Source organism: Aedes albopictus, chromosome 2 (assembly GCF_035046485.1).
Source record: "Aedes albopictus strain Foshan chromosome 2, AalbF5, whole genome shotgun sequence".
Taxonomy (NCBI): domain Eukaryota; kingdom Metazoa; phylum Arthropoda; class Insecta; order Diptera; family Culicidae; genus Aedes; species Aedes albopictus.
The window spans coordinates 11,460,672-11,477,440 of record NC_085137.1 but is presented as its reverse complement, the minus strand read 5'-3'; positions in this window follow the sequence as shown (position 1 = coordinate 11,477,440).

Below are 16,769 nucleotides of genomic sequence, written 5' to 3'. Positions count from 1 at the left end.
ATACCATTTGCGATTCCTCATTATCCGGACGATCGCAAGCCGTGCAATTGAAACCTGAACTTTCAACTTCGGGATTTGGTCGAAACATTATAAAATTATCAAGTTTGTTCTTTTCCCCACAGGTATGCTGGCTAATGGTCGAATCAACGGCGCTTTCACCTATCCTTCGGACGAGCTTTTCAAATTCACTGTATTTCAAACTTCCTAAACTATATTTTTTTTAATAAAAGCCTAGGTTGACGAATTTGATCATTCTTCGTTCTGTTTTTGTTTATGATTTTATTTACCGTTTCTATTTTTACCATCTCCCTCTCACGCCAACATACTATGCTTTGCTCACGGTTGACCCATCACCGGGGTTGTCTCGTCCTGTGTGGACCGAATGTTGAGCCCTGGTGCTGGTTGCGCCGTTGAAGGGTGCACTGTGGAGATTCAGGTGGCCAAAAATCGAAAATTGACTTTATTCAATTTGAGATTTAGGTTCGGTAGTTGAAAGTAGACCTCTTGGACCAGTAAAACCTAATATATTAGTTTGCAAATTCCTATACTCATCGAGATATTGGCAGCAGAACGAGACCATTGCCAATTTTTGGTAAAATTTATGAAATGTTCAACTTCGTATTTTTTCGGCTTAAATGAAAAAGATTAAACTTTTAAAGTAGTTTCTAAAAGCTTACTTGTAAACCTTTCGAATGGCGTATCAGACGTAGAGATGTTGATTGTAAAACTGTTAAATAATACCACCTTAAAAAAAAAAATCAAATTTTCCTTATACAAACCGTTCCATACAAAATAAATTTCGCAAGTTGGCTGCTACTAGCTGCTATTCTACAGTTCCAAACAAGTTGTCGGTGATGATTGAGATATTGCAATATAAAATCATCCTATTGACCAATAAACACTTCTGAAAAAACATTTGGTCATCATGGCCACTTTTCTCGGTATATCAATCATAGTGGAGTCTACATCTGGTCTTTGATTTCTTTACGAAGCGTGTTTTTAACGAATTGGAATCGATTGTGTAAATAGGAACAGAAATCCTTATACACAGATAAGTGCCTAAAAGTATGCAATGGCCTTGTAATTTCATGCTGTTTGAAAATGTCGTGTTGAAACAACCTGATCAACATGTTATTCATAGATTTAAGGCATAGTAAACCCTACGAATAGGAGCAACACATTATAAAATTGACGCGAACATATTTTTGGCCACCTGTTTGTATGGAGCCGCCCCATAGTGGGGTGGTACGGAGCTGTGCTAACAAGCAATCTGAGAAAAACTCCTGTAAAAGTCTTAAAAAATCTCAGAAAGAACGACGGAGAGACAATTCTCGGTATATCGATGGGAAACCCGGATGGAAATCCAAGAAAGATTTGGAAAGGATTTCTTGTAGGAATCCTAAGAAGGATTATTTCGGGAAAATCCCAATGTAACTCCAGAAGAAATCTACGACGAAAATCAAAAATTTAAAAAAAGAATAACTGAACAATTACTGGAGGAATTCCTGAAAGAATCAAAATATAAATTTGAATTTCTAAAATGAAAATCGGAGAAATTTTTCTGGAAGAATTCTTGAAAGTGTTTTGGTACGATGCGATAAAAAAAATGTGACCAAAAAAATATTAATAGAATTTCCGATAGAATACCGGAAAGAATCCTAGGGGAAATCTAAAATAGAAACATTGACTATGACTTGTAAAAATGGATGGAGGAACTCCAGAAAATATTTCGGCTGAAAACTCCTGAAAGAATTGCGAAATAAAATATTGCTAGCAAGATTTTTGGGAGAAAATACATGAGGATTCTTAAGAGGTATTATGGAATAAATTCTGAATTGGTTTCTGGGCAAAAAAAAAAGGAAAAAAGTGAATGAGCAATCTAGGAGAAATTTCTGAAAAATTCCCTTAAATCCATAGGAAGAACGACGGCTTAGAAGAGCTCTTGAAGGAGTCTAGGAAGAAAATCATAAACAACAAAAAATCGCTGAATAATTTCTGGAAAAAATTCAAAAATTTTAAAAGAAATGAAAAAAAAATTAAAAAAAAACAAGTTTGAAAAGTTTTCCTGGTAGTATTATTAAAGAATTCTCGGAAGAATACCGACAGTAGTCTGGAGACAAATTCCGAGAATACTTCAATATAACCTTCAATAAGTCTTTAAAGGAAATCGTAATCTTAGTCTTTAGGCATTCATAACTTCATTCCAGCATTTTTTAATCACTGTATTTATCAGGTTATTCCTTGATTGTCTCTCGAAAACCTTTTCAAATTTCATGTACCCCTTTCTCTTCTTAGGTTACCTTTTGTGTTTTTTTTAACTTCTTTGGACAAAGAGCATCGATTTAAATGGGCTGCACGTTTGCAGAAATCAGGGGAACTATTTAAATTGAACTCCAGCTTCAAGGAATATCAACATTTAAGGAAGTAGTTTCTCTTCTGGTGTAACATCTCCACCATTCCGTAGAAAAATGCAAAAATAAAAATTTGAAAAAAAAATTTGAATTTCAGACACAAATCAAAAGATAGAAAGCGTAAATGAGAAATTTTTCATATGACTTTGCCTGACATGCACAGAAAACAGTACAGGCTAAAAGTTTATGGACAGTGATGAACAAAATTTTTGTAAGTGAAAGTTTTTGATTTGTTTTTCTTCTATATTATTAACACTTTGATGTTTTATGTCCAATGTACCCACCCTTTTTTTTAATACATATTCAGATTCTCCAATGAAGACCCAAACCGGGATTGAAACGTTGGAGCAAAAATAGTTGTTCCGTGAGCCAAGACTGCAAGCCAGAATGAAATTACCGTTATTATTTAAGATTTGTCTAGATTTTGTCAAGAAATTTTCCAAGAAATTCCAAGGAAATTGCAGCAGAAATTCCTAGATAATACCGATAGAAATTAGATATAATTTCTATAAAACCCATCAATAAATTATTTTTGAGATTAAGAAAAAGGTTTCTAAAGAATTTCCAACGAAGCTTCAGAATTAAACAACCCAACAAACATTTTTGCTGTATAACAGTGGAACACATCACTCTTAAGCAAACTTTAGCTAAAGAAATTGCTATTCAGCTAGTTTTGTTACTTGGGAATACTTTTGAAAGTTCTTCGAATATTAATTGAAGGATACATCTGAAAAGGATTCCTTCTGGTTTTTTCGAGAAGTTCCCCAAGAACCCATTATAAATGTATCCAAAGCATCCTCCAGAAATGCCCTCGTACTTAATTTTTGTTATTCCTTTATCTATTTCATTTGTACAAGTTCATGCTGGGATTCTTCCAAGGATCCCTCTAGAAATTTCTACGGAGATGCCTACAGAATTTCTTTCAAGCTCCTACTGGAACTTTCCTCCATGGACTGAACTTTTCCGAGGATCGTTCGGATTTCGATTAAAATTTCACCTGAAATTTCTTTCATATTTTTTTTTCCAGGAAAACTTCTGAACATTCCTCCAGTAAAAGCTCTGAGGAATTTTCAAGAAATATCTTCGAGAAGTTTTTTTTTGATTTACGAGAATTTTTCGAAAAATGCTCCTTCAGAAGCAAATACGAGGATAAGTTCTTCCAGAAATTCCTCGGATATAAATTTCTACAAGGATTGCTACTAAATTTTCTTCCGTGAATTTCTTACATTTACAAATCTTCTTGAAGTATCTCTGAAGATTTTTCAAGAAATATATACCGAAGCGTCCTCCTCATGTTCTCCCAAGAGGAATCTCGGAAGAAGGTTTTGGCAGACTCCTGGAAGTATTTCCTAGATAAATTTAAGAATTCCTGAAGAAATATCAGAGTAACTCCTAGGAAATTATGAAGTAATTCCGGTAGAAATCTTTGCATGCATTTTGGAAGGAAACTTTTGGTAAAATTCCGGAAGAAATCTCTGGTAAAATTCCTTGAAGGATCCCAGAAGGAACTCCTGGTCTAATCTTGAATAAAAATCTTTGAGGAATCCCAAAAAGAACGATAAAAAAAATCTGTTGAGGAACATCTGAGGGAATCCTAGAAAGAAATTCTTGAGGAATTCAAGAAGTAATTCATTAAGAAATACCGGAAGGAATTTTTGGAATTCCGGGAGGACTTCCTGGATAAAACCCAGATGGAAACTGTTCAAGGATCTCAGGAAAAAATTGTAGGAGTCCTAGAGGAAAAATCTGAAAGAATCCTAGATAATCCCCCAGAAGTATTTCATAAGAAACCTCTGGAGGAAATTTTGGAAAAAGTTTGTGGAGAAACCGTGAAGGAATCCCGGATGGAATTTCTGTTGGAATTTGAGAAGTAGCTGCTGGATGGGATGCCACCAGCAAGTCATAAGTCAGCACACTTTCCCACACACATAAACACCACATTTTGAACTAAAGCAAATCACCCATGGAAAGCTGACGAAATTTTTCTTATTCGGAATAGCAAACAAGAAGGCCACGAAACGTCAAGACTTAGAAGAATTTACCTTAGTAACCGCAGCATGCGTGAATTTTCCACTCGTGAGTATCCTGACGAGGCGAACATTTCCACCTCTGATCTCCAGCGGCAAAGTTTTCGCACCCGTGTGACCAGATCCTAAATCGAACGAAACGAAACAGAGAGCTAACGAACGAACGAACCAACGACGCAACGATGCGAAGCCGGTCGTCGGTGATGGTGGGCCTCCCCGAACCAACCAGCCAGCTCCAGCCTATCAGCTAATTTCGATCTCTTATTCCTACAAATTCTTGATTGAAATTTGGTGATAATTACAACATTGTTTTCCAAAGAGATATTGTTCTTGGTTGTTTACCGTCTGTAGTTTTCGGTGAATTTCCCTGGTTGGTGAATCGGTTTTCACCCGGGTGCTATCGTTTATTGGATGTAGTTTACTACTGTTGCTGGTAATATGAATAACTATAACTGCTGAGACTGCTACTAACGTTCGGAATAGTTTGTAGACTATGAATCGTGAAATACTTGGCAACAGATAATCAATAATAATATCCTTTTTCGAAATCGAAACTAAGCTTGAAAAAAAGTATTTCAAAACTTGAAAATTAATCTTGAAACTTTCATCGATGTTTAACATCCCCCCCACAAGGTTCATCAAATCTAGGCAAATCACGAACTTGCGTTCTTCAGTAACTATTCTTGTACATATCAACATGTTCTTCCTAACCAACAAACTTCACGTGCGGTCAAATTGTAGGACTTCCACTTCCATGTATTCCAATCCCTTCCTCGTCTTGCATCCTTACACACGAATCGACTATTTTATGGCATTTTTCTCACCTTCGACAACTCGAATAGGACTCAGTCTGATGATGGGTTTCTCTTCGCGCTTCTGCTCTGGCAGCAATGCAACCACGATGATGTCGTGGATCGGACATGGAGCTCGTAGCACCACCATACGACGCAGCGACGTCCGTCGGCAGCGGCCCCAGCAGAGGTTAACACATGTCGGTGTTTAACTCGGACCAGGCGCGCGCGGTCCCACTGATTCTCTGACCTCTCCTCTGTTGTTGCTGTTGCTGGTGTTGCCCGTAGGGGAAATTGATGAAGGCAGAAAGGCAGGTATTGAACACGGCCGCTTTGGTTCGCGAGCTGCAGTTCGCGAGTAACCTTTTGAACCTTTCGAACGACGACGACGACCAGTCAGTGGTCGTCGATCCGCGCGGTATTGAACTGCAATTCTTTCTTTTTTTTCGATTGCACGAAAGGTGGCAAATGGAGGCAGATTTTCGCGGAAGAGCTCGTTATGTCTTTGATTTATTCATAGTCGTTGGTGAAACGTCGAGTCAGGGTTGTAGTTCTTTCAGCTTGATTGGTCCGGGTGAAACTCAGCGGTTGGTTGACATTAAGTATCTTATACTTTTTTTTTATTTCGCTCTAAATATCATTTTTCGGATTTTTCGGATGATGATTCTTTTTAACCCTATAATACCCAACCCTGCCTTTAGACGGGGTACAGATTGAGCATTTTCGTATTTTTAATTGCCCGGGCAATCAAAACTTTTATATTTTTAGCTGATATTTAGGACTGTTCTGTAAATGTTTTTTTTTGTGTGTATTTTAAAGCGTATTTCCATTTTTTTAAATCATTGAAAAATTGATGTTTTGGTCATCTTTCAGTTGTCATTGTTTTTTTTTTATTTATTCGCAACAATTAACGTATTTTGAATTTTCCCTCAATTATTCTATGTAGTAAAATAGTTTAAGTTAAATACTCATTAAAATTATTATCCAAAAAAATACACGGAATTTTCCAAGAAAAAAAAAATACTTATTTCAACAATAAACATACAATTTCAAAATGTTTTTGCCTTAAAAAATCGTTATGCCAAAAAGGCTTCCAGGAAACATATAAAAGTGTAGGGATACTCAAAAATAAAAATTAGAAAAAATAAAAACCACAATTTATAAAATCGAGAATTAAAAATAATCATCTTCCAAAACATGTTTAAATCGATTTTAGATCTTCGAATGAGTGTAATCAGTTCAGTGGATAACGGACACTGAGGAAGATTACAAGTGGTAGTCGAAATACGCGTATCTGTCAAAGGATAGGCAAAATAGGGTGGAATAAAAAGGTACGAAACTGATTACACTCATTCGAAGATGGTATTCTGCTTAGAGGGTTCGAAAAGTCGGTACAAGATGACGAAAAATTATATTTAGATTTTTGAATTTTGGTTTTTCATTTTTCTAGTTTTTTTTTATTTTTGAGCATCTCTACACTTTTACATTTTAAGATTTTATATTTATGGTTCAAAAATTTTATTTTTATTTTTTTCGTGGAAAATTTATTTTTTCGTCTCAAGTCCTGAATATCAGCCAAAAATATAAAAGAAAAAACACAGAACTGCTCAAACTATACCCCGTCTAAAGGTTGAAGGGTTAAATTTATTAAGTACGTCAATTTCTACGCACACTTTAGGATCTGAGGAGTGGGCTCATATTCAACTAGGGAATGAACTATTTTTTTCACATTTTTTTCCTGTAATTACCGCGGAAGGGAGATTTTTGCAGGAATTCTTTTCATGAGTCCTCCGAGAATTCTATTAGAATGTATTCCTTCTCATGCACTTCTTAAGAAATTTCTCCTCGATTACCCTCAGGGACCCCCGCCAGAAATTCCTTTGGGGATTCTTTCATGATTTTTTTTTTAATTTTCTCGGAATTTTTAACATAAATAAGAATTTCCTAGAATGATGTCAGCAATGAACCTTCAAAGATTCCTGCCCATGTATTTCTTTGGCAATTTCTTCAGAAATTCTTCCAGAGAATATTTCAAGAATCCCTTCAAGAATTTTCCTTGGGTCTTCAGGAATTTCTAAAAAAAAATCTCAAAACATTTCTCGAAAGGTTCATCTTTAATTTAATCCATGGGTTTCTTCAGAAGATTCTTCAGAAATTCCTTCAGGGGTTCCTTCAGGAATTTTTTAGAAAATTCCTTCAAGGATTGTCACAGAAGTTTGTGCCTGTATTCCTTAAAATATTTCTTCAATCATTTTTGGGGAAATACCTCCAAGAAGATTATTAGAATTTTTCTTCTTGATTTCTCCAGGAATTCTCTTAGGAAAAGTTCTAAAAAATTTAGGATTTTTTCTTAGGGTTTCTCCGGGAATCCCTCCAAATATATTTACAGAAGATGCAATTCCAGGGATTTTTTTTTCAGAGAGATTCGAATATTTTTTAAGAAATTCCTCCACGTGTAAGCTCTAGAAATTTAGATATTTTTTACAGTTCTTCAAAATTCATTATTGAAAAATGTCCAAAGGTTCCTTTAGGTAATACTCCATATATTCAGGGATCGGAAAAGACGTTTGATTGAAATTGCATCTAATTAGGAATTATTTGGGGGAAATGAAATATATTTTCACGATTTTTTCTGTAATTGTCACGGAAGAGGAATTCTTGCAAAGACTCCTTTCATGAGTTTTCCGAGCATTATTTTAGAATGTATTCTTTCCCATGTACTTCTTCAGAATTTTCTCCATGATTACCCTCAGAGATATTGCTAGAATTCTTTTGGTGATTCTTTCAAGATGTGTCAAAATTTTCCAGAAGTTTGATGAAGGTTCTTGCCGAATTTAATAGAATGATTTTAGCAATCATTTTCCAAAGATTCTTCCAGGAATTTTCCAAGGATCTTCTTCAGGAATTTCTCAAGAAATTTCTCAAACATTTCTCAAAAAGATTCACCTTAAAACTAGTTCATAAATTTCTTCAAAAGATTCTTAAGAAATTCTACATATCAGGTATCAGGTATCAGAAGGCCGGCTCCAGAGGCACGTTATCCTCCATTTGGGACATTTGTGCCATCGCCAAAATAACAGCCTATTTCATCATCTACCTGAGGGAAAAGGAAGGAAAAAGGATTTGGATGGGGATAGGGACAGGTAGGGAAATAGGAAAAATACCCTGGAAGAGGGTACTAACGCACAAGCGTACCACAATGGGTTCAAACAGCGCCCTGAAAAGGGCACTGTAATAACGCATAAAGCGAAAGAGAGCCTATAGCTCTTTACCACAGCGGGTTAAGAACAACAGAATATCCTGAAGATTCAGGTTTCTGAAGTCAGTTTCACTTAATAAGTGTTTACCGAATACTCGGAAACGCAGTTGCGCGAAAACTGGACAGTTACATATCAAATGATACGAAGTTCCATAATCGGATTCACAGCTATCACAGGCAAATGAATCAGCTTGCTGAATATTCGCCATGTGATAGCTGAGTCGGCAGTGGCCAGTCAATGCTTTGACCAGCATGCTGCAATTCTGCTTAGACAGATTAGTTAGATACTTCGCCACCCGTAGAGATGGCTCAGCACTATACAATTTGGTTTGACGACATGACTCCAAACTATTCCAATATTGTCTGTGTTGAGTGACAGCCCAGGTGTGAATCTGAAGCTTAATCCAACACTTCGATATCGGAATAGCTGGCTCAGGGCCAATGAAGTCATGTGATGCTCCAGAGCGAGCTAACTCATCAGCCAATTCATTTCCAGCGATGGAAGAATGACCAGGTACCCATAGAAGGTGAACAGCGTTTGCTGAATTCAGCTCCTCGATTTGAGTTCGACAAGCGATAACTATCTTCGACCTGGAGTTGGCCGAAGCAAGTGCTTTAATAGCAGCCTGGCTATCTGAACAGAAGTATATTACTTTGCCCATTACGTGCTGCTGAAGTGCTGATTGCACTCCGCACATAAGAGCAAAGATTTCGGCCTGAAAAACGGTACAGTGTCTACCAAGTGAATAAGACTGATACAGCCTTAGCTCACGAGAATAAACACCAGCACCTGCTCGACCTTCGAGAAGGGAGCCATCAGTGTAACATACGATGCCGTCTGAAATACTTCTTTCCAGATAACCAGATGTCCACTCTTCCCGGGAAGGGAATTTCGTGGAAAATGTCCTATATGGAAAATTACAAGCAATTGTAAGATCACTTGGAGCAAGGACAATTTTGTCCCAATTCACCAAAAGTGGAAACAACGAGGTGTGTGTTGAACTGCGGTTCACAGGAGTTTCCTCTAGTAGACCGAGTACCCGTAACCGGTAAGTGCAAGAAAGGGCTTCTTGTTTGAGATGAATGTGTAGTGGGGCAACGTCAAAGAGAACTTCTAGCGCTGCCGTAGGAGTTGAAGAGAACGCTCCAGACATCGCCATTAAGCACATCCTTTGGAGATGGCCTAATTTTGATTGGACCGTTCTCACTTCACCCTTTTGCCACCACACAAGACATCCATAAGCCAATATTGGCCGAACCACAGTTGTGTAAATCCATTTGATATACTTGGGTTTTAGACCCCAAGTTGTACCAAAAGTACGCCGGCATTGCCCGAAGGCCATACAAGCTTTCTTGATTCTGAACTCAATGTGAGGTGTCCAGGAAAGCTTGGAATCAAGAATGACTCCAACGTACTTTACCTGTTCAGTCACATCGATTTCAGAATCAAAGAGACGCAAAGGTCGAACGCCATTACGGTTTCGCCTTTCCGTGAAAAGAACAATAGATGTTTTACTCGGATTAACCGAAAGGCCATATTGGCGACACCAACCCTCAACTACCTGAAGGGCGTTTTGCATCAGGTCGAAAAGGGTGCTGATGCACATACCAACTAACAATGTTAGGTAGTCGTCGGCAAAACCATAAGTAGGAAAACCGCTATTATTGAGTTGCCTCAATAGCGTATCTGCTACGAGATTCCACAAAAGCGGTGATAAGACTCCCCCTTGGGGGCATCCACAAACACTCAATTTCCTAATCCCTGCTAGACGCAATGTCGAGAAGAGATATCGGTTTTTGAGCATTTGGTGAATCCAATTGGAAATCATTGGAGATATACCATGACTCCGTGCGGCTTCCAATATGGCATCGAAAGGCACGTTGTCAAAGGCACCCTCGATATCTAAGAAAACACCCAAACAAGATTGCTTTTGAGCGAATGCTTTCTCGATATCGTAAACAACCTTGTGTAAAAGAGTCACAGTGGACTTACCAGATTGGTAGGCATGTTGGTTCACATGAAGAGGCACGTTGGCCAGATGAACATCACGGATATGATGATCCACAATGCGTTCTAAGCATTTCAGAAGAAAAGAGGTCAAACTGATGGGTCTGAAACTCTTTGCTTCTTCATACGACGCACGACCCACTTTCGGAATAAACTTTACAGTAATATCCCTCCAGGATTTGGGAATATACCCTGTAGCAAAACTGCAAACAAGTAGTTTTTTCAAAACATGTTTGAAATAATCAAATCCCTTCTGAAGCAAAATAGGATAAATCCCATCTGCCCCAGGAGATTTGAAAGGAGCAAAGCTATTAAGAGCCCACTCAATCGATTCTATAGTTACAATACTCCGAGCCGAAGCTAAAGAATCATAACTACAAGAAAAGACATCAGGATCATCCGAAGATGTAATATCCACACATCCAGGGAAGTGTGTGCTGAATAAGCATTCCAGAACTTCCTCATCAGAGGAAGTCAGATCGCCATTTGGCAAACGAAGTTCGTTCACCCGGAAATCCTTAGATTTCGCAAGGATTTTGTTTAACCGACTGACTTCACTCAAGCTGGAAACATTTGTACAAAGGTTTTTCCAGCCGGATCGTTCAGCAGACCGGAGAGCTTTCCTGTAGGCCTTGCGAGCCGACCTGAAAGCCTCCGAACCAGCCGAACGTCGTCTGTTCCAACTCTTTCTACATTGTTTCCTGAGTTTCGCCAGATCAGAGTTCCACCAAGGGGTTCCTCTTGTGATCTTCACAGACCGTAGAGGGCATGCTTCTTCAAAAGCTTCCATGATGAAGGTCGTTGTAGTATCAACGGCATCATCTAAATCACTTGGAGTGTCAATGGATGGTGAATATCCATGAAATTTGGCTGCAACCAAATCAGTATAAAGATCCCAGTTTGTTGACCGAGGATTCCTGAAACGCAATGTTTGCGAAGTAACATTTAAATGTTCAAAAAAGATATAGCGATGGTCAGATAAAGATTCTTCATCTGACACATGCCAATTGGTCAGCTCGTGACTAATTCTGCTAGAGCAAAGCGTTATATCTAACACTTCCTCTCTAGCAGATACCATGAAGGTTGGGCGGTTGCCTATGTTAAGTAATGCAAGATCTGTACTACTTAAGTACTCCATCAAACTGGAGCCTCTCAAGTTAATGTCTGAGCTGCCCCAGATAATATGGTGTGCATTAGCATCACTGCCAACAATTAGCGGAAGGCCTTTTGAAGTGCAGTATGTGATGACTTGTTTGAAAGCATCCGTAGGGGATGGTTCATCATGTGGTAAATACACAGAACAATAGACGTATTTCCTGTTGAGGTTTCCAACAGATACATCAATTGTGATAGCACATACATCTCTGGTGGTTAGTTCAGAGATGAGTGTAGCAACTATTGCGTTGTTGACAAGCACACAGGCTCGAGGCATGACACGCGAGTTTGCCATTTCATGTTTACTGAAAGTGGCAAACACCGGGTTCACAAGGTTTCCTAGATAGAAATTTCCCTTGCGAAAGTAAGGTTCTTGTACCAAGGCCACTTGGGCTGTACCATTTTGCATAAGTCTGCAAAGATTGATCGTTGCTGTTCTTTTATGCTGAAGATTGATCTGAGCTATCCTAACCGTAGCCACTACCCAAACTAGGTAAGATTAAACTCTTCGCAACAGCAGCACAACAAAGAACAGCAACAATAAAACCAAATCGGTATCGATTGGAAAACGCCAAAGGCGAGGATACACAGAATACACTGTGTAAATCGCATAATGCGAAACCATATAGGTGAAAATTTAAACTAATTAACAACATCTTCATAATCCCGCCCTTATTTAGCCTCAAGTGAGACTAAAGAAGGGCAGCTGATTGTCTCGGAGAAACACAAGGTCCACTGCACCATTGCTCCGGTTAGCGCAGTAAGGGCTACATACTGTGGAGGGCGCCCTGGTACTCCACAGGCTCCGTTAGCGGTTAGGTTTTTATTAGACCCCCCTAGCCATTCATTCCTAGGCACGGTAAGCATAAAGCCGCATCACACCATGAATTAGGGGTCACCTGTTGGTGGATTCTTACCACCGGAACAGGCGGTCCGTAGTGTTATTCTTAGCCAATTGAGACAATCGCTACCGACACTACACAGCTATCTAGGCTGATCGAGAAAAGAAGTTAATATTGATGATCAACTTCATACGGACTCGAACAGCCGTCAGTTCTAAAAAATTTAGGATTTTTTCTTAGGGTTTCTCCGGGAATCCCTCCAAATATATTTACAGAAGATGCAATTCCAGGGATTTTTTTTTCAGAGAGATTCGAATATTTTTTAAGAAATTCCTCCACGTGTAAGCTCTAGAAATTTAGATATTTTTTACAGTTCTTCAAAATTCATTATTGAAAAATGTCCAAAGGTTCCTTTAGGTAATACTCCATATATTCAGGGATCGGAAAAGACGTTTGATTGAAATTGCATCTAATTAGGAATTATTTGGGGGAAATGAAATATATTTTCACGATTTTTTCTGTAATTGTCACGGAAGAGGAATTCTTGCAAAGACTCCTTTCATGAGTTTTCCGAGCATTATTTTAGAATGTATTCTTTCCCATGTACTTCTTCAGAATTTTCTCCATGATTACCCTCAGAGATATTGCTAGAATTCTTTTCGTGATTCTTTCAAGATGTGTCAAAATTTTCCAGAAGTTTGATGAAGGTTCTTGCCGAATTTAATAGAATGATTTTAGCAATCATTTTCCAAAGATTCTTCCAGGAATTTTCCAAGGATCTTCTTCAGGAATTTCTCAAGAAATTTCTCAAACATTTCTCAAAAAGATTCACCTTAAAACTAGTTCATAAATTTCTTCAAAAGATTCTTAAGAAATTCTACATAAGATTCCTTCAGAGATTCTTCAGGAAATTTCTTATGGATTGGATCCCGAGCAAAGCTTGACAGCAAATTGAAAACTAATTCTGATGTTGTGATATTGCACATTATGATAACTCAGGTTGTTGTCATTTTGGTCGTTTTAACGGCTAAAACATCAAAAATGAGAGCAGAAAAATGTTCCCGTAACAGCAAGTTGAAAACAATTCTTGCCATCAGTGATATCAAATAGATAACTGTTATTGCTATTAGTGCGAAAAAATGGAAAAATCGTTTAATGTATAGTTTTTCGAATGATATGAAAACTTATATGCAATATGTTAATTGCACTGATGGTATAAGTTTTGAAATTACTTAAAAACTTTAATATTTATAATAAGTTGAAGTGACAGCAAAACGAAATCAAAATTTGAAATCAAACTGAATCAAGACAATCTGATATCAAAATGTGATATCAATTTGCTGCTGATTACAAATCGTGTTTTCGATTTGCTATCATTTTGTTGTTAGACTTTGCTCGGGATTGCTACAAAAATGTGTGCCTGTATTCCTTAAAGTATTTCTCCAAGCAGTTCTGAAGGAATTCATTTATTTTCTTCAGAAGTTTTTCTTTTGATTTCTTCAAAAATTCTTTTACAAAAAAATCCCAAAAAAAAAAACTTTTTGGAATTTTTTCAAGGGTTTCTTCGAGAATTCCTCCAAATATTTTTACAAAAGATGCAATTCCAGGATAATTTATACCACAGATACTCGGAGAAACTTTTAAAAAATCCATCCAGGGACTAGCTTTTTAAAAATAGATATTTTTTCCAGGTCTTTCTGAAATTTTTGATGAAATCTCTACAAATATATTCAGGAGTTTATTCTTTCATATTCTTTCAAATATTTCTTCAAAAATTCATTTTTTTAAATTTCTCCCAAGAATTCCTTTTAGATTTTTTTTGCAGGATTATCTTCAGTGTATATGAACAAATCCCTTCCGAAATTGTTTAAGAGATGCTTCTGAGAATTCCTCCAGCCAAAGGTATCTTCAAAAGTTCTTCATGGCATTCCTTCAGAAAACCCTGCATGAATCCCTCAGAAATGTATAGAGGAATTTCTTCAAGAATTTCGTCAGTACATTTGTTTGTAATTTTTGCAGATTTTTTTGCTAAGAGACTCTTTTAGAGATTCCTTTATTAACATCTCCAGAAATTTCTCAAACAATTTTTCGATCGAACTACTTACAGAATGCCTTTAAAGAATTTTCTCATATTTTTTTAGTAATAATTAAGGTGGTATCTCAAAGAGATTCTTCAGGTATTCTCTCAGGAAATCATCCGGGAATTCATCCAGAGATGACTTCAAAAATTGCCTCAGAAATATTTATACAGCAATCCATTCAGAGAATTTAAAAAAAAATCTTTCAGGAATCTCTAAAGGTATCATTACAAGTATTTAAAGGAATTTCTTCGGATAATCCTGCAGGTTTTTCTTTAAAGAAATCTTTCAGGAGTTCTTTCAAGAACTCGCCAAGTAGTTGTTTGTGTAACTTATGGAAAAGTTCAAAAAAAAAAAAAACCTGGAGGAATATCTGAAACAATTTCTCCAGGAACCTCTAAAAGTATCCCAGGAGATATTTTTGACGGAACTGCAGTAACAATTTCCAAAAAAAAAAAACATTGTAGGAATTTCTGGAGGAATGTCCGATAGAATTTCTCAAAGAAACTCTTGGAGGAACTTCTGCAATGAATTTAGAAGATCTGTCAAATTAAAAAAATAAAGGATTCACCGAAAAAAAAATATGGAAGAACAATTATTGAATACCCATACTGAAATTCTTGAAGAAGACCCTCAAGTTCTGAAGGAAGCCTGAAAGAATTCAAGAAAGGATTTTTGCAGGAATTTCTGAAAGAATATCTGCAGGAAATTAAAAAAAAACTTTAGCAGAATCCCTGCAGAAATCTCAGGAACTATTCTTGAATGTGGATATTATGAAGCACTGCCTGGAGCCCAGAGAAACTTCTTGGTAAACTCTTGGTGGATTTTAGGCAAATTTCTAAAGAAATTCAGTAGTGAAATTTTTGGAATATTTTCTGAAAGTATTCCTGGAGTAATCTGTGGACGCATTTGCTAAGGAATTCCAATAGGAAGCCTTGATTAGCTCTTGAAGTGTATTTCTTAAGGAACTCTTGTAGAAATTCCAAGCAAACATTAATAAGCAAATTCTTGAAGCATCCGATGAGAAATTATCTGATAAAATATTTGGTAATTGTGTTTTTTTTTTTTTAAATTTTACTCCTCTAAAACCAGATTGTTATCCCTCCTACGGAGGAAAATCACTTTAATAAAGAATAAAAACAAAATCTGAGTTAGCCTTAGTGGAATTGAAGGAGAAATTAATGGGTAAATACATGGAGGAATATCTGGATAAAATCTTAATAAATCTCTGTATGAACTCCAGCGGAAATTTCTGGAGGAATCTCTATAGAATATCCTGAACACATTCTTGATGATTTCCAATAGAATCCCTCAAGCAACTGCATTTTTGTTGGAGCTTTTCGACAGGTTCCTTAAGGAATTGTGTGTTGTTTTTTTTCAGGAATTACTTCAGGGTTTCTCTCAGGTGTTTTTTCAGGAATGCCTCCAGAAATTTCTTGAGAGATTCTTCTGATAGTACCTCCAGGGGGTTTCCTAGATGATCCTCAGATATTCCTCCAGGAGTTCTTTAGCGATTTATAGAAACTTTTCTTCAAAGATTCTTTCAGAAATTTTTCCATTGACCCTTCAAGAACCCCTTAAGAGATTCTTCCAGGAGCGCCTTTAGAAAATATTTCTTGACGTTTTTTTTTAATTTGTTTTGGTGATTCTTTCAAGAATACTTCCATTTGATTAAAACTTGCTCCGAAAATTCCTCAAGGAAAATAGTTTCAGGGATTTTACCTACTAATACCTTTCATACATTTTGCAAGAAACTCTTTTAAGAATCCCTTTAGAAGTATCTCCAGGATTTCTTCCAGGGTTTGTTACAAACCGTCCTCCAAAAATCCCTTCAGAAATTTATTTTCCGAAGATTTTTTTTTTTCAAGAATTCCTCCAGAAACTTCATCGAGATAAAATTTAGAAGCTCATTAAGAATGTTCTTCGGAAATCTCTTCAAGGGGTTTCTCAGAAGCTTCTCCAAGATTTCCTTAAATTTCTACAAGTGGTTTTTTTTCCAAAAAATACATTATCAATTCCTTCTTTCCTTCCTGAGAAGTTCCTTCAGGTATTCCCCAGGAATTGCTCTAGGAACATCTCCAACGAATGTTTCTGAAATTGTTTCAATAAAATTCAATTTCATCAGAAAATTTCAAACATTAAAGAAATTCCCTCGGTAATCATTGAAGAATTACTTCAATACGTTTAATGGAATTTCA